This window comes from Tenrec ecaudatus, unplaced genomic scaffold, assembly GCF_050624435.1.
Source record: "Tenrec ecaudatus isolate mTenEca1 unplaced genomic scaffold, mTenEca1.hap1 Scaffold_421, whole genome shotgun sequence".
NCBI classification, from domain to species: domain Eukaryota; kingdom Metazoa; phylum Chordata; class Mammalia; order Afrosoricida; family Tenrecidae; genus Tenrec; species Tenrec ecaudatus.
This window is the reverse complement of record NW_027459317.1, coordinates 195011-211705: the sequence shown is the minus strand read 5'-3', so window position 1 is coordinate 211705 and position 16695 is coordinate 195011. Positions and strand designations below refer to the sequence as shown.

Sequence of the window (16695 nt, the reverse complement as noted above, 5' to 3'; positions counted from 1 at the left end):
ACCCCAACACCACCAGGATCTCTATGTCCTCCTCATTGTTGATTTTAATTCCTTAGTTATTCCCGTCTTTGGCGTTGTTTGCTTACCACTCCCTTCCCCTGCCTCCTTCTACTCGCAAAGTCCTTTGCTCTTCTAATGCGTTATCTGTTTCTCTCATCTTAGTATTAATCTTCTGAATTTCTCTTTGCTGTGGTGTACGGTTTCTAGTTTCAATTGATGTGTTATTTTAGTGCTTTCCTGAATTACTCTAGTGTGTGTGTGTGTGTGTGTGTGTGTGTGTGTGTGTGTTCAGTTTTTCTTTAGCTTCGCAATCTTTCCTTTCTCCCGGTTCATTGATAGTATAAAAGTATAATTTTTAATAGTTTATCAGGTAATTTCAATGCCTTTTCTTCCTGAAAAAAGGTCTTCTAGCTCTATATTGGTCATGTGCTTCAGCTGTTCTGTCTTGTTTCTTCATATAAACTTAAATTGTCTTTGCCACTGAGATGTTGTAGTATTAGTGTTTTTGTGTTTAATTGATCTTAGTATCTTGAGACTGCAGACACTCCACCTATCTACTGGTTGTTGTAAAGGATAATTTGAGAATGTGTGTAGTACTGTTTGTTGTTATTATAGCACAGTTAGCAATGGTTTGTTTGGTGGTCTCACTTACGTAAAGATGATCAGGTGGTACAGGAGTATGTAGTGTCTGTCACTGTATAGGTATGACTACAGTCATAGAGGTGGCTAGGCCTGCGATTGCTGTCCACTGTCAGGTAGAACAGGAAGGGACAAAAAAAATTGCCAACGAAGAAATAATTTTTGAAAAAGAAACCAGCAAGAGACAGCGGACAAACAAGAGCAAGTGAAAGGAATTTAATAACTAGAAGTGTGTGTGTGTGTGTGTGTGTGTGTGTGTGTGTGTGTCAAAAACCAAGGTAGAGAAAAATAAAAGAGAAGCTAATCAAAACATAAAAAAGGAAAGGAAGGGAACTGGAAAAGTAAATTAAAATGGAAAGAATAGAAGTAGAAGCAGAAATAAAGAAGAAAGCAGAGTGCAGACGTGATTAAAATAAATAAAAGGAAGTGAAGGAAAAGGAAAAACAAAGAGAAAACTTGGGGTGAGGACCTTTTTGTATAGGTCACAGCCTCTAGGGGGTTGAATATTGATTCCAGATGGAGCTTGGCAGGCCTATCTGTTTTCTGTGGTCCACGCACCTGATCCAGTAGGGCGTTTTTACAGCTTAGGTGATAGCTGAGGGGATTCTTTCTGGTAGAGAAGCAGCTGGGTCAGAATGGCTAATCATGGGGGAACTTTCCACGTGTCCAAGAGCAGCGAGGGATCCAGCAGTGTATTTTTTGCTAGTGCTTTGAGGAGAATCTCAAGCATTTCTGGGCATGGGGGTGATAATCCATCTCTAGGCATGGGGATGTTAAACCATGAGGGCATAGCTTTGTCTTCAAGCAGAAATGGACTTACAAGGATATCTCTGTCTGGTGTATGGGTGAAGGTAGGGGCTGGCAATTGTGATATCAGGAGGGTGTGGGAAACAAGTGAGGATCCTTTCTTAGTGCCAGCTACCAATGTGCCAGGCTTCTGTCTGGATGGAATGCGTCAGGCTAGCTGACAATTCACCTGTCTGTTCTTGCACCACTTTTGTTTCCCTTCATCTTCTAGTTAGTTTTTAGTCCACTTTTCTATAATTTCTTCTGAAGCTCAAGGTTCCAAGATTACCTAGTTTTACTAGATCTCTTGTATCTTTGTTGTAAGTTGTCTGTATAGTTATTCATTATACCTGATGTCCTTAATTCATAAGGTGAGCATCACGGCATGCCAGTTCAATAGAACAAAGTGTTCTTGCAATTGAGGGAGAAAAGAAGTGGAGGTCCAATGTCCATCTGCTACCTTAATTCTAAACCTATCAATATTAACAAGGGTTTAGGAGGGAGGGGGTAGGGAGGGAGATAGAAAAACGAGGAGCTGATACCAAGGGCTCAATTAGAAAGGAAATGTGTTGAGAATGATGAGGTCAACAAATGCACAAATGTCCTAAACACAATGGAATGATGTATTGATTGTGATAAGGGTTGTACAAGCCCCCAATAAAATGATTTAAAAAAAAAGGGGGGCGACTGATTACAAGGATTTACATATAACCCCCTCCATGGAGTTGCACAACAGAAAAGTGGATGAAGGGAGATGTGGGCACTGTAAGACATGACAAAATAATTGATAAATGATCAAGGTTCCATGAAGCAGGGGAAAAAGTGAGGAGCTGATATAAAGGGAGTAAGGAGAAAGCAAATGTTTTGAGAATGATATCAAAAATGTACAAATGAGCGTGACACAATGTATGTACATATGGATAGTTATATGAGCCCTCAATAGAATGATTTTTATTTTTAAAAAAGGGAAAAGAGGAAGTTTCGGGGGGTGTGGGTGGTACATCTATTCCAAGCTATGCTGCTCCCTAAACTATGTGCTCAGATTAGTATTGGAAAATTCGTCTCACCTCATGGATAAAGTCAAATGGAACCCCAAGGACTCTTTCCGGAGGGCCGCGTTCCACTGGAAGAAGGCACCGGTCACCGCCTCCCCACTTCCGGTCATATTTCTCTACCGCGTATGGAATTGTCCCTTTGCAACCACCGTAGCCATGCAACCTGCGTCCTTGCCTTCCCATTGGTTGGGGATTTTTACCGCCAAAGCGCAGGCGATTTCCTAGACCTGCGCTAATAAGCGCGGCGCGAACTAGGCTGCAGGGAGCCCGCAGACTCTTCGGTCAAGTGGGCGGCCGACAAGGAGGTCCCGGTACCAGGTCTACCCGCCATGTTCTGTGAAAAGGCGACGGAGGTGGTCCGCGAACTGCACCACACGCCAGAAGGGCAGCTGCCCGCCTTTAATATGACGGGCTGGACGGCAGAGGGCGGGATGGAGGTCCGGGGAGCTTGGCTGAAAGGGGCTGGAGGGTGAGCGGGATCTCCCCTGGGCTGCTCTTTTCGCGGTTTGCTTCAGATTCCCCTGAGGGTGTGAGCCAAGTTCCCGAAGGGAAAGTAACAGCATAACAAAAGGTTACTGTGGGAGAAAGAAGGAAGTTACTGTACTACTCAGCAATTGAGCTTCCTCAAAGTCTACTTCCTTCCGTTTTGCTTCATTTTTAGCTTTGTTGCTTTTCCTTTGCTTAGCCAATACGAACTAAAGTAAATTCGAATCCACCTCCATTCTGCCGAAGAAAGCTGGAAGCTTTCTGTTCTTTTAAAGATTGACAGCCTCAGAAACCCACAGAACCAGTCGTTTTTATTGGATCTAGCGTTTTATGCGCGTTAGTGTGCGCGCACGCACTCAGTGAGCAAAATGTGATGATGAAGTAGGCCTCTGGTGCCAGACTGAGATTCATACTCTGTTCGATCACTGTGGACTCAGGCTTTCTGTGCGTCCAGTGTTCTCACCAACAAAAATGGGCATGATGATGGTACACAGCTCTTGGTGTAGTGAGGAACTGTACCTGACACACCCAGGGCTGAGTCCCTGTATGCTGTTTCTACAAGAAATAATAATAGTGCTAACAGTCGTATTGTTACTATTATGATTATTTGTCCACTACAATACCATGGAAGTAGGAATGATGTTCAGCACTTAGCTTGCAATTGTCTCTCCTCATAATTGTGTGAGATCTGAGCTGTCTCCCCCCACCTCAAACATGTGAGTGGAGAATTGAAGTTAGGAGATTTGTCAGTGGTGATATAGCCAGTAAAGAGCAGAGCTAGAGCTTGAACCCTGGAAGTCTGGCTCAAGAGCCTGTACGTTTAAGCATCGTAGTAAACAATCATAGGGCAGCAACTAGATAGATGTCAGTGAGAGGACCAAGAAACACAAGTGAATAGAATGCAATGTGGTAAGTGAAACTGGTGTTGCGTAGATGGGAGCATAAAGAGAAATGCTACTGGGGGGTTGGGAGTGGGTGTTCGAGCCTTGTATGAAGTATTAGCCCTCACACAGGCAGGTGATAAACAATGGCTTAAGACTCATGATCACAACTGGAAAGGTTATGTATGGAGATGTCAATGGTGGGTTCTAGGATTAGAAAAACTTCGGCATTATTCCACAGGCATTTGGAATCAGGTAGAGGTTTTCAGGTAGGGGTGTGGCGGGATGTTTTTATATTTTGGAGTACTTATTGGCAGTAAAATGAGGCCTGGAGTTATGCATTGGGCTGCTAGCCTAATGGTCAGCAATTCAAACACACCAGCCATTCTAAGGGAGAAAGATAGCCGCTTCTGTAAAGATTTACAGCTGTGTAAACCATAGGGAGCAATTTTCTCCGTCCTATAGGGTCATTTAATCAAAATGTACTTAATGGAAGTGGTTTTGGTTATTGGCAATATGGAAAATGCATCAGAAGAGAAGAACTAATGGAGGCAGAGAGATGAGCTAGTGGTGAGAAATGTGGATGATTGAAACTCAATTCTACAGATATTGATAAATGAGTTTTTTAAGTGATTGAAGACTAGCAGGACTTGTAACTTTTAGAATTGTGGAGATGAAATGGGTAATAAATGACATCAAGAGTAAACAAGGCTATTCATCATCATCAGATATTTTCAACATATAATTGGCTACAGGGTTGGTTGAACCCAAGACTGTATTTTGGCTGAAAGAATATGTGATGTCACTTCTTTTCAAATGGTCAACTATCTTATTAACATTTATGAATTTTAGAATTAAAACATTTTATTTGTCTAAGTGAAAAATTTCTATCTTAAGGTAGATGGTAGGAAAAATTCCTTTGGCTTTTCTTTTCTTGCAATACAAACCAAAACTGTGTCTTTGGGGGGAAAAATTGGGAGAAATATTTTAAAACTTGTATTTGTTGTTTTTGCAGTGAAAATGTGTACTTTCATGCTCGATTAAGCCTTTATTTTTGATATAGGTACATAAATAGCCAGAATTTATGCAATGGCTATGGATTTTAAATAAATTATATATATAAATTGAGGATAAATGTAGTACAGATAGATTTAGGGGATTAATTGAATGCATTGGGGAATCCATGGATATATATCAAAAGCAGTTTATATATTCCAGGAGGATGGACTCAGACAAATTCTGGAGAAGATGAAGGCTTTATATGAACAAAACCAATCCGATGTGTAAGTTTTCATAAGATTTTTTTTAAGTTATCAGAGTTAAGAATTAATTAGAAATAATATTAGCTAGTTGATTTTGCATCATATTTGGGTTTTTTTTAATCTCTGTGCACCTGATTATATTCTAACTATATAATTTAGCCCAGCTCTAAAGGACTTAATATTGCTTATTGTTATATCTGCATTTTGGGTGCTTTAATGCATATTTGTTGGTTGATTGATATGACGGAATTAGGATAGACCCAAATTGAGATACAAGTGAATAAAAGCACTAACAAAGTGGAATACATACATTTTACTTTTTAAAAAAATTAATAGATGTTTTAATGCATTGAGTAAAGAGAATAGACAATATATAGTAGGCAGTATAGACAATAGACAACATGATAGCTACATGTTGGGCTGCTGACTGCAAGATCAGCTGTTTGGAACCATCAGCTACTCTGAGGAGGAAAGATGAAGCTTTCTACTCCTATAAAGTGACAGTCTTAAAAATCCAGAGGGGCAGTTCTACCCTGTCCTATGGGCAGAACTGCTTTGGGTGGAAATCAACTCACTGGCAGAGTTTGGTTTGAGTATCGGCGCAGTAGAGATTATTCATAGTTGGAGTGGAGTTTATACAGAACTAGTGCTGCAGAAAGCTCAAAAGGTTTCTAGATTTACAGATAGTAAAAGTTCAGCCTGGGATTTGGCACAGTGAAGAATTTGAGCTGTAAGACAAAGTAATAGTGCCCTGTGATTTGGTCAAAAAACAAACCAAGCTCACTGCCATTGAGTCAATGCCGACTCATAGTGACTCTATGGGACAGGATAGACTGCCTGTGTGGGTTTCTGAGCCTTTTTTAAAACAGTTTTATTGGTACTTAATCCACATATATCACACAATTCAATAGTTCAGTCATATCAAGAAGACTTACATAATCATTAACACAATCAATTCTTTAGAGATAAAATTACAAATAATGAGTAAGAAAGAAAAGACCACCTTGTCTTAGAACAAGCAAGAAATGCTCTCACCTAAACAGCAGTTGTCAACCTGTTGGTTACGACCCGTTGGCGGTCAAACAACCCTTTCACAGGAGTCACCTAAGACCTGAAAACACATTTCCAATGGTCTTAGGAACCAAGACACTGTTCCTCTAGCTGTCTCTAGGCAGGGCTGCCCATATGCAGATATGCCCACATACGAGTAACTGGCGTGAAAACTGTTACCCATGCTACACTATGCTTTACAACAAAATTAATTTCATTTGTAGTTAGAAATTAGTCTTTCACAATAGAAAATGTTTTTGTGATTAATCACTCTGCTTTAATTGTGTTCAAATTGTAACAATGAAAATACTTCCTGCTTATCAGGTTTTACATGACGATTCATAACAGTAGCAAAATTACAGTTATGAAGTAGCAACAAAAATAATTTTATGGTTGGGGGGGTCACCACAATATGAGGGACTGTAGTAAATGTATATTAGGAAGGTTGAAAACCACTGACCAAGAACAAGTTCAGGTTAGAAGGGAGGTCATCTGACCATGTATCCAGTTCATTCCAGCATAATCACACTTACAATGATCTCTATCTGATAGAAAAGCTGTTCGAGACACTTTCCTGTGACTAGAGGGGATCTGCTGGTGGCTTAATCTGACTAGATACTCTGCAGATGGGTTTGGGGCCCCCCTATCTTCTATAGCATTCTATAAATTGGGTCTTCGAAATTTGGGTTCTGATACTTTTCCCTTTGTCATTTTTGAATTTTGTTTTGCGTGCCTTTGGGTCACGCAAGCTGGTGTGCTTCTTCTTTGTGGACATAGTTCACTCCTCGTTTAGATGACTACTTGTTTGAATTTAAGACTCCACACACTATTCCGATTGATAGTGAGCACCATTTGTTTTCTTCACCACACTTAGCTATAGCACCCTTATCTTCAGTGATCATTACATGAGGTGGGCAAGGCCATGTTATCCAAACTAACTGTCTTTGGATTGGGACTAAAGTTAAATTGGGGCCAGAATCCATCTGCTTGTCCCTGGGATATGCATAGCTCGGGTTTACTTTGACAGCCATACTATGACAAATTAATACCCTGTAAGACCAACTACCCCACCAACAGCAGCAAAACAACTAGCAGACAACTAAAGAGAAACACAAACAAAACAAGCAAATGAAAGGCAGGGAAAAAACCCATAGAAACAGAAAAGTAACACATTGTCAATCATTCCCCCTGGAGTATAAGATGATTGCACTGGCAACACCATCAAGTTTTCCGATGACACATCATTCTGCTGTAGGTTTGAGGAGTCTGCAAGTACAGTTCTAACTTGAGCCAAAACCCATGAGTTGTTGCTCCACACAGTTAGATCTCATATTCAGTTGAATTCTGTTTACCCTAAGCAGGGGGGATCGATGCCAGGGGAAACATCCTGGATCAATTCTTCCAAGTTTAAATCCCTGCCCAACAGATCAAAGCCAGTCATATCACTGAGAGGGGAGCATCAAGGTACTAAATATATGGTGATTCTGAGTCCCTTTTGATGGACTCCAACCAAATGGGGTTCCCCCCAAGGTCCAATGACCATCACTTCCACAGGTCCAGGGCAGCCACTCTGCTTCCTCTTCTATCTAAGCACCCCAGTCCTCAGTCCAAGGGTACAGGCACCTTTGAGGCCAGGCTCAGTTCATTCTGCTGGGCCTCTGTGTTAAGCGCTTGTGTAGCCCGAGTGATGCCATGCTGACCACAAGGTTTACCGTACCACAAGGTCAGCATCCAGTGACATCTTGGTGTTTAGTCCATGGCATGTTTTATTGAGCTTTGGCTAGAGACATATTTGTAGTGTTTACCCAGGAACATAAAATCTGTCCCTATAGGTTCCCTACAATCATTGTTTAGCACCCCTTCCCAATGTGAGGATATTTCTCCCCAATCACCTACCATGCTCGCCAACAGAACTATCAGTGATGTTCCTCTCCCCTGGCCTAAACTTGATTTCCTGGCAAGGTTCTTTCATTTCTGTGGGGATTTGCCCCAGCCTTGTCTTGGTGTAGACCCTCAGGTGGATGGTCTTATCCCATATCCCACCTCTTTGTGGAGTGACCCACTTTGGAGGATATTTTTGGTTTAAGGATTATTTTAGGACTTGGGTTTTTCCAGTTTACGTGGCTCTAGAAAGTCTAGAGTTCTTGGTAATTTGAAATTCAATTTTGAATTTTTCCCTTTTGATCAGCATTCGTTTATAGATTCTTTAATCAGAAAGTTCACACTATCAATAGAATTGCCATGTGCCCCTGGGGGTGATTGATAATGTTCTCTAATATAAAATTACAATGATGTCTCTTAAGATTAACCAGAGATGTACGTAAACCATAGATAACATGAATGGGATTTAGACTTGCATTTAATTCTAGCCCAATATGAGAATTAGTTCTTGTGACTTGGCCCTTTTTGATGCTCACTGAAGATATGGATGCTATAGCAAAGTGTAGTAAAGAAATTTAGATGGTATGATTTTTAGAAAGAATGGCGCATGGGGGTCTTATTTTTCAACAAGCAGCCTTCTGAGTGAAATGTCACCTAAGTCCACATGGAAGAAGCACATCAGCCTTTGTGACCAGAGGAGTGTGAATAATTAAAACTCAAATATGAAGGAGGGAATAGTATTAGAGCTTAAATTGTGAACACCTGATTTGCAGAAGGATATGGATGACAGTGGAAATCCAAAATCATTTGCAAGTTCCACACAAGTGGTTTAAGATTCCGGTGAATCCTCTCTGACTCAGTTGAAGGATGTCAGTAGTCTTGCTATCAGACAGAGAGTGTTATAGAGATGATTACAATAAAGCATGATATCATTTGACCTCTGTTTTGACCCATTTTACTTCAGTAAAAACAAAGTGCAGGGGAAATACGTATGGATAAAGCTCTGTGAGTCCTCTCTGAGCATAGACAAGTGTTGTGGTTAGCCTTGCTGTTATGCAGAGTGCATTGGAAAGTGGATTATTGCAGATGCAATTCCTTTAAAATTTAGCACCATAGCCATTGATCTCCTTTTTGACCCATTTTAAATTGATTTTAGTTTTTTATATTTTCTATCTTTTCAGTTGGGATACTTTTGTTTTACTTTGTTATTTTTAGTAGGTTTTTTGCTGTTTTTAAATGTTTTAGTGTATATGAAATCTAGGGTAGGTATATCTATTGAGACAATATCTTGATTAATGGTTCCTGAGTTGTGGCCGGGGCGGTTTGAAGGAAGTGAGTACAATAATAACAGTGAGTACAAGAAGGAAGAAAATGTTCTAAATTCGATTGTGGTAATGATTGTACAACTCTTCTTAATATGATTGAACCATTTAATTATATAATTTGCGATGGACTTTTTAACAGTTTATTGGTATATAATTCACATATCGTTGTAGAATCATCACCATAATCAGGTTTAGATATTTTCTTCATTCTTGGACTCATTGTTATTAGCTCCCCATTTCCTCCCCACCTCCCCTGCCCTGCCCCAAGGAACCATGAATCCAGTTACTGCCTCTGATTCACCTATCTTGGATTTTATATACAGAAAAACAGTGAAAACAATAAAAACAACACTAACAAGACTATGAAAGTAAAACAAAAACCTCAGTCAAAAGAAAGCTACAAGTATCTTAAGAACTAGAACACATTTAGATGGCTCATAAGGGAGAGCAAATGGTGGGGTGCTGAGTTTGAACCTAACCGCATCCGCAGGAATCCACTGCGCTCTGCATGCTAGCGAGGCCCTCCACCCCTCGTCCATGGTCACAGTGAGGCTCCAAGGGTTTGCTTCATGAGTATTTTCCCTTCACTTTTTTTTTAAATTGAAACAGCTTTAAAATGGGTCCAAAGGAAAATCAAATAAGATATACTGCATTTTGATCTATGTCTGACATATTGATTTACAGTGTCTGATAATAGAGCTCTTCACATCCCTCAGCTATAACGAGAGGGAATTCACAAGAGGCTTGATCTCTTTGTGGACCCTCTAAATGGATTTTGGGCTTCCACTGACAACCATAGCCTTCTACAAACCAATTGTTCACAATTTAAGCTTTGATATCATTCCAGCCTTTAGATTTGGATTATGTTCACACAGGCTGATGTGCTCCTTCCATGTGACACCCCACTTAGATGGCTGCTTGTTTGAAAACAAACCTTTAAAATCCCCAACACTATTTTTTCTAATAGCTGGGCACCATCTAGGTTCTTCACCACATTTTGCTGTAGACTCATATCTTCAGTGATTTCTTCATGAGGGCAACCACTAAGCAGGACCATGTCATAAGAACTAGCTGTTCTTAGATTGGGACTAGAATTAAGTACAAGCCTAAAATCCACTCATGGTTTATAAATGACTCTGGTTCACCTAAGAGACATCATTGTCATTTTATGTTACAGAACATTATCAATTATCATCCCCTTGCTGACTCATGACAACTTTATAGGGCAGGGTAGAACTGTCCTGTGAGTCTCCCAGCCTGCACATCATCACAGGAGTAAAAAGCCTCATCCTTCCCCCACAGACTTGGCTGGTGACTTTAAACTGCTGATGTTTCACTTAGGAGTCTAATGTGTAGCCGGTACACTTTGATGGTGTCATTAGTTTAGCCAATGTTACAGAATTTAGAACATTGTCGAGAAAGGGAAATTATACAAGTATGGGCCAGCTATGAACTGCAATACATGAATTGTTGACTTGTGTAAATTAAACCTTTAAGTGACTGAGCACTATTTACAGAAACAACAGGAGTTGGTGATAGGGCAAACGTTCCAATAATATTTACAACAGCAGAGCCACACCTGCCATAAAAAGCAAAGAAGCATTAAAACAGACTGGTAGTTCTGGGCCACTGTTCTTGGTGGCAAGAGATTGAAACCAAGTCCCGTGCTGTGGTTGACTTCTTTCACTAGTTTAATGACATCGAGTCCCATCCATATTATAGATTGTGCCAATTCTTCATTTCTCCGATTGGCTGAGTAACATCAGCAGCAGCAGTAGTGTGTACACATATATATCACATTTTCCTATTCATGGGCATTAGGTGGTTCTTATCTTCACCCATTGCAAATAGTATAGCAAGGAATGTTGGTGTACAAGTCTGTTTGCATGTCTTTTCAAATCTGGGTGTAGTAGATCAGATTTTTGTTGAGCTGCGACACTACTACCTACATTAGCGATACCATTTTACATTCCTACCAGCAATGGATACAGGAAATTTTTTTTTTTTGGTAGTGAGTTTGGTTAGGTTTATTTATTTTATTAAATCCTTTTATTGGGGGCTTGTATAACTAACTCTTTGCACAATCCATAAATCCATCTATTATGTCAAGCACATTTGTGGCCATCATCATTCTCAAAACATTTTCTTTCTTCTTGAGTCTTTGGTATCCGCTCATTTTTTACCCTTCTTCTCCCTCCCTCCCTACCTCACAAAACTTTGATAATTTATAAAATTTTTTTCATGTCTTACACTGTCCAATATCTCCCTTCACCCACTTTTCTGTTTTCCACCCCCAGGGAGGGGGTTATATGTGGATCGTTGGTTCCTCTTTTCTCCCCCACCTTCCCCTTACCCTCCTGGTATTGCTGCACTCATTGATCCTGAAGGGTTTATCTGCCCTGGATTCCCTGTGTTTCCGGCTCTTATCTGTATCAGTGTACAGCCTCTGGTCTACCCGGATTTGTAAGGTAGAATTGAGATCATGATAATTGGGGGAGGAAGCATTAAAGAACTAGAGGAAAGTTGCGTGTTTCATCAGTGTTATACTGCACACTGACTGGCTCGTCTCCTCCCTGTGACCCTGCTGTAAAGGGATGTCTACTTGCCTACAGATGGACTTTGAGTCTCCACTCCGCACTCCCCCTCATTCACAATGATGATTTTTTTTGTTCTTTGATGACTGGTACCTGTTCCTATAGATACCTCGTGATCACACAGGTTAGTGTGCTTCATCCATGTGGGTCTCTATCTTCAAGCCTTTAAGATCCCAGAGGCCATATCTTTTGATAGCTGGTACCATCAGCTTTCTTTTTCACATTTGCTTATGCACCTGTTTTGTCTTCAGCAATCATGTAGGGAAGGTGAGCATCATGGAATGCCAATTTAATAGAACAAAGTGTTCTTGCATTGAGGGAGTATTTGAGTAGAGTCCCAATGTCCTTTAATACTAAACCTATAAATACATGCACATTAGATCTACTTCTCCATCATCATATATAAATATTGGCATGTACACACCTGTATTTAGACCTTTAAATACTCTTTGACTCCTAATTCTTTCCTCTATTTCCTTTTGCTTTCTTCTTGTCCCACTATCATGCTCAGTCTTCATTTGGATTTCAGTAATTCCTCTAGGTTATACTGCTCTTGATCAAGCCCTACCAGGCCTCCTGCACCCTCCTGGCCATTGATTTTGAATCACTTATTGTTCCCTTGTCCCTAGGTTTGTTAACACCCACTTCCTTTCCCCCCACCCCCGCCTCCCCTGCTCCCATATCTCCCCAGAACCAGCAGTCCGTTGTTTTCTCCTTCAGATTGTTTATCCCGCCTATTTTTTCTAGATAGAATTGCAGAGATAATAATATGCACAAAAAACAAGACAGAGCAAAACGAAGCAACAAAAGAAAACCAAAAAAAGACAAAAAAAAAAAAAAAAAGAAAAGCCTGTAAATAGTTCAAGGTCTGTTTGTTGACCTTTAGGAGTGTTTTCCAGTTGAGTCTGATGGGGTGGCACACTCTGGCCCCAAAGTCTATTTTTTTACTCCCTCAAGACTTCTTTGCTCTGCTTCCTTTGCTGTTTTGTTGCATGGCTCTTAGTGTTTTGCCTCAGTGTGATAGGGTCAGATTGGGCACAGTTCCCACACTGTGTTTCCAGTGTTGTCCCCTGGTAGCACTATGGGTCAGTGAGGTACATCGTGTCTCATAGTGGACTGGCCATATGGTCCTCTCTGTGCTTTGACTTCTCTGAGTGGAAATATCGTCCTCAGGGCTTGGTGGGCCAGGATGTGTTCCACTTTGAACTACTTTCTTGTATTCATAACACTTGTAAATTCTTGTTTTAAAAATTTGTCCCCCATCTTCCTGATGTCCTTCTGAGAAAACAATCACTGTAAGCAATGTCTGGTTAAATTATATATCAAAAGAAATCTTTTTATTTACCCACCTATAAATGTGATTTTTTTTAGGACATTTGATGTATGTTTTTAAGTACTTGGTATTAGGTGTATTTGTGCTTAGTTTGTACAATGTAGACCATAATCTGGTACCCATAGAGTGACAGCAGATAGAAAAACGTAACAGCACAGGGTGTGCATTTTTCCTGTTTTCAGGGCCTAGTGCATTATGTGGAACAAAGCATGGTGGACCCTTTTTATATTCATCTAATTGCTTTAAAATGCTAAAGTAGATACTTACTCCTTTTGTTCTTCTGGTTTTAAAATGTGATCCATATCAAGTGTCTAAGAAGATGTGCATTTTATAGGGTGAAACTACTTCCTCTGTATATGAAAAAACCCTAAAGTATAGTAAAAAATATAGATGGGGAAATAGCAAATATTTGTTGAATGAATAAACTGCTGACTCCATGTCCAGCTACAGTAGTGTGGTGAGGATTCGGAAGTGCTCCTAGAAGCGGAGTGCTCATACAATAGAAACATCATGTAAGACCACCTTCTTCGGGCCATGATGTCAGGTTTTCTCTTACCTCAGTGAACAAATAGGACACTTGTTTTTTGAAATAATAGAAAGCAATCAGTGTGCAAAACTGTACAATACCAACTGGTTAAAGGAGATTAAATTATTATAGTATCATTGCATTGACAAGTTAGTTAACTTGGCTTTTTCTTACTTTAATCTTGTAATGTGTAAATAAAAGTTCTGAAGTAGAAGCAGCACAATTTGCTTAGGTAAACTGTTACGTACAAATAGGTAAAAATGTGTACGTGTATCAGTCCTTTGAAAAATATCATGGAAACATTAATTTTTTTGGTTCTGTAGTGCCAGGAACTGGATTTAATGGTTTCTTGTGGGGATTGTAGGGGTGGTTGGTGGGAAACAGGAAGCTAATAACAATGAGTACAAGAAATAAGAAAATGTTCTAAAATTGATTGTAGTGGTAATTGTACAGTTTTTTGTACAATTCTTAATAACTATTGAATTGTTTGATGTGAATTGTTACATGTCAATAAAACTTAAAAATTTTTGTTGTTCTGCAATGTATTTATCCATTTTCTCTTTAATTCTCTTCCGAGTAATGAAGCAAAATCAGACGGAAGAAGCAATTTGATACCAACCATCAAATTTCGGCACTGTTCTTTGTTAAGAAATCGACGCTGCACTATTGCGTACTTGTAAGCTGCTGTGATTTTACTTGTAGTAGCAGGAAACAAAGAAGAGTTTTCCATGGGGTTTCTCAATTAAGTTTCTGGTTGATAGCAACAGATCTCAGATTTATTTATCTCTGTGGTTATGCATGGAGCCCTGGTAGCATGGTTACTTGTTGGGCTGTGATCTACATGGTCCACAGTTCAAAACCACTAGTAGTTCCGAGGGGAAAAGGCCGTGTTTCTATTCCTGTAAATAATTACAATCTCGGAAACCCACAGGGGTTTGCTATGAGTCAGCATTGGCTTGATGGAAGTGAGAGTGTTTTCAGTGTTTATGCGCTGGACTGTTAACCAGAAACAGCATTTCAAAACCACCAGCTGTTCTGCGGGGAAAAGATGAGGCTTTCTACTCTTAAAAAAGAGTTACAATCTCGGAAACTCACTGGTGCGCTTCTATCCTGTCCTTACAGTGTCAGTATGAGTCAAACAACTCCATGTGGCAGTGAGTTATTTCTTTTAAGTTTGATTTAATGTAAGCATTTTAATTTCGTTTTTCCAGTTTAAAATTTGTATTGTAAAAGATTGCACTATTCTTGAAAGCAGAGAGAATAATATAGTGAAGCTCCTGGAGTTGTCTTATAAATTTAACAATACATTTTCCATAATTTATGACATATGTATGTTAGGCTACTTAAAACTAAGTACTAAACATCAGATAACATTTTACCACTATATACTTTAGGATACATCTCTAAGAAATAAGGGCCTTTCTGATCTTTTTCCACATTACTGCTGTGTCACCATCACAGTTACGACAATGAACAGTGCTAGGGGCATCAGCCCAGTTCCTATTCCCGATTTCTGGTAGTCCCAAAGATGTCTTCTTAGAGTAGATCTATTTGCATCAGAATCTTAAAAAAAAAAAATCCACAAATGACAGTTTAGTTGATAAGATCCTTGAGTCCTTACTGATAGAACAGTGTCTGATTTCCTGCTTGTTTCTATGCTAATACTCTCAATGTCCTAGGTATGACCGGTTACTGCGGATTCGTGCACTTAGGTGGGAATATGGCAGTGTGTTGCCTAATGCTTTACGATTTCACATGTCTGCTGAAGAAGTAAGTTAGCACTTTTTCAAGTTAATGATTTTGGGAAAATACTGAGATCCTGGCTTTTTTTTTCTACAATGATGTTTACTGGTATTTCTCTGTTTTCTGTAAATTTTCTATATTTTGTTTGTGAGAATGTGTAGAGGTAAATATAAACTACTAACTCAGCAGTTTGTATATATAATTTATTGACACATACTTTTTGAATTAAGCAACCATTCTTACCATACTTTTCTGAGTTATTCCTCACTAGCATAAGCTTACTACTCCAAGATTCCTAGCTAATCTTTTGAGTTGCTATCATTTGATCCATGATTTGATCACCTTTTCAGCAATAAGTTTTCAGCGTTTTTTAAGCAGTTAGTACTTACTGCGATAGGCATGGGAAGTATAAAACCAAACTCATTACTCTCAAGTCGATTGTGACTAAAACTGCCTCAGAGGTTTATAAGGCTATACATTATTTTTGTTTTGAACTGTCTTATTTGGCACATAATCCATATACACTATCAATCTTTATGGAAACCAACTGCCATATTTTTCTCTTACAGAGTAGCTAAGTGGATTCAAATTGCCAACCTTTCCATTAATAGTGACAAATGTGGCAACTGCCATTGGGGTACCCTCCTGGAAGGGAGTAGTAGTAAGTAATTCTAGTGCTACAGGGAAAACTGACAAACAATAAAAAAAGGAGTTTCTTTTATTTATTAGTGATTCATCAGTGGAGTTGAAAAGCCGACATTATTCTTAGGAGATATGTAGTTTTCTAGTCAGCATGAATAAATATTCAGAATAAGATGAGTATTTGTCACTGAAGGTAGGGTGCTAGACCAGTATTTCAAGATAGAACATTAGAGTCAGAACACTTGGTTTCAACTCCTGACACTGCTTTCTAATCTTGGGCAAGTAACCTCATTGCTCTGTGTTCACTCCTTTATTTACAAAATGGGGTCATAGTGTGTCCTACTACAGCCTTGGTTCTCAACCTTCCTAATGCCACGACCCTTGAATAGAGTTCCTCATGTTGTGGTGATCCCCAATCTTAAAATCATTTTTGTTGCTACTTCATAACTGTAATTTTGCTACTGTTGTGAATTATAATGTAAACATCTGATA

At 39.5% G+C, this 16695-nt stretch overlaps 1 pseudogene; it reads left to right on the top strand.

The window, feature by feature from the left end:
• The first annotated feature begins 2809 nt into the window (after positions 1 to 2809).
• Positions 2810 to 16695, top strand: part of LOC142436575 (DNA replication complex GINS protein PSF1-like) — a 30069-nt pseudogene continuing 16183 nt past the window's right edge.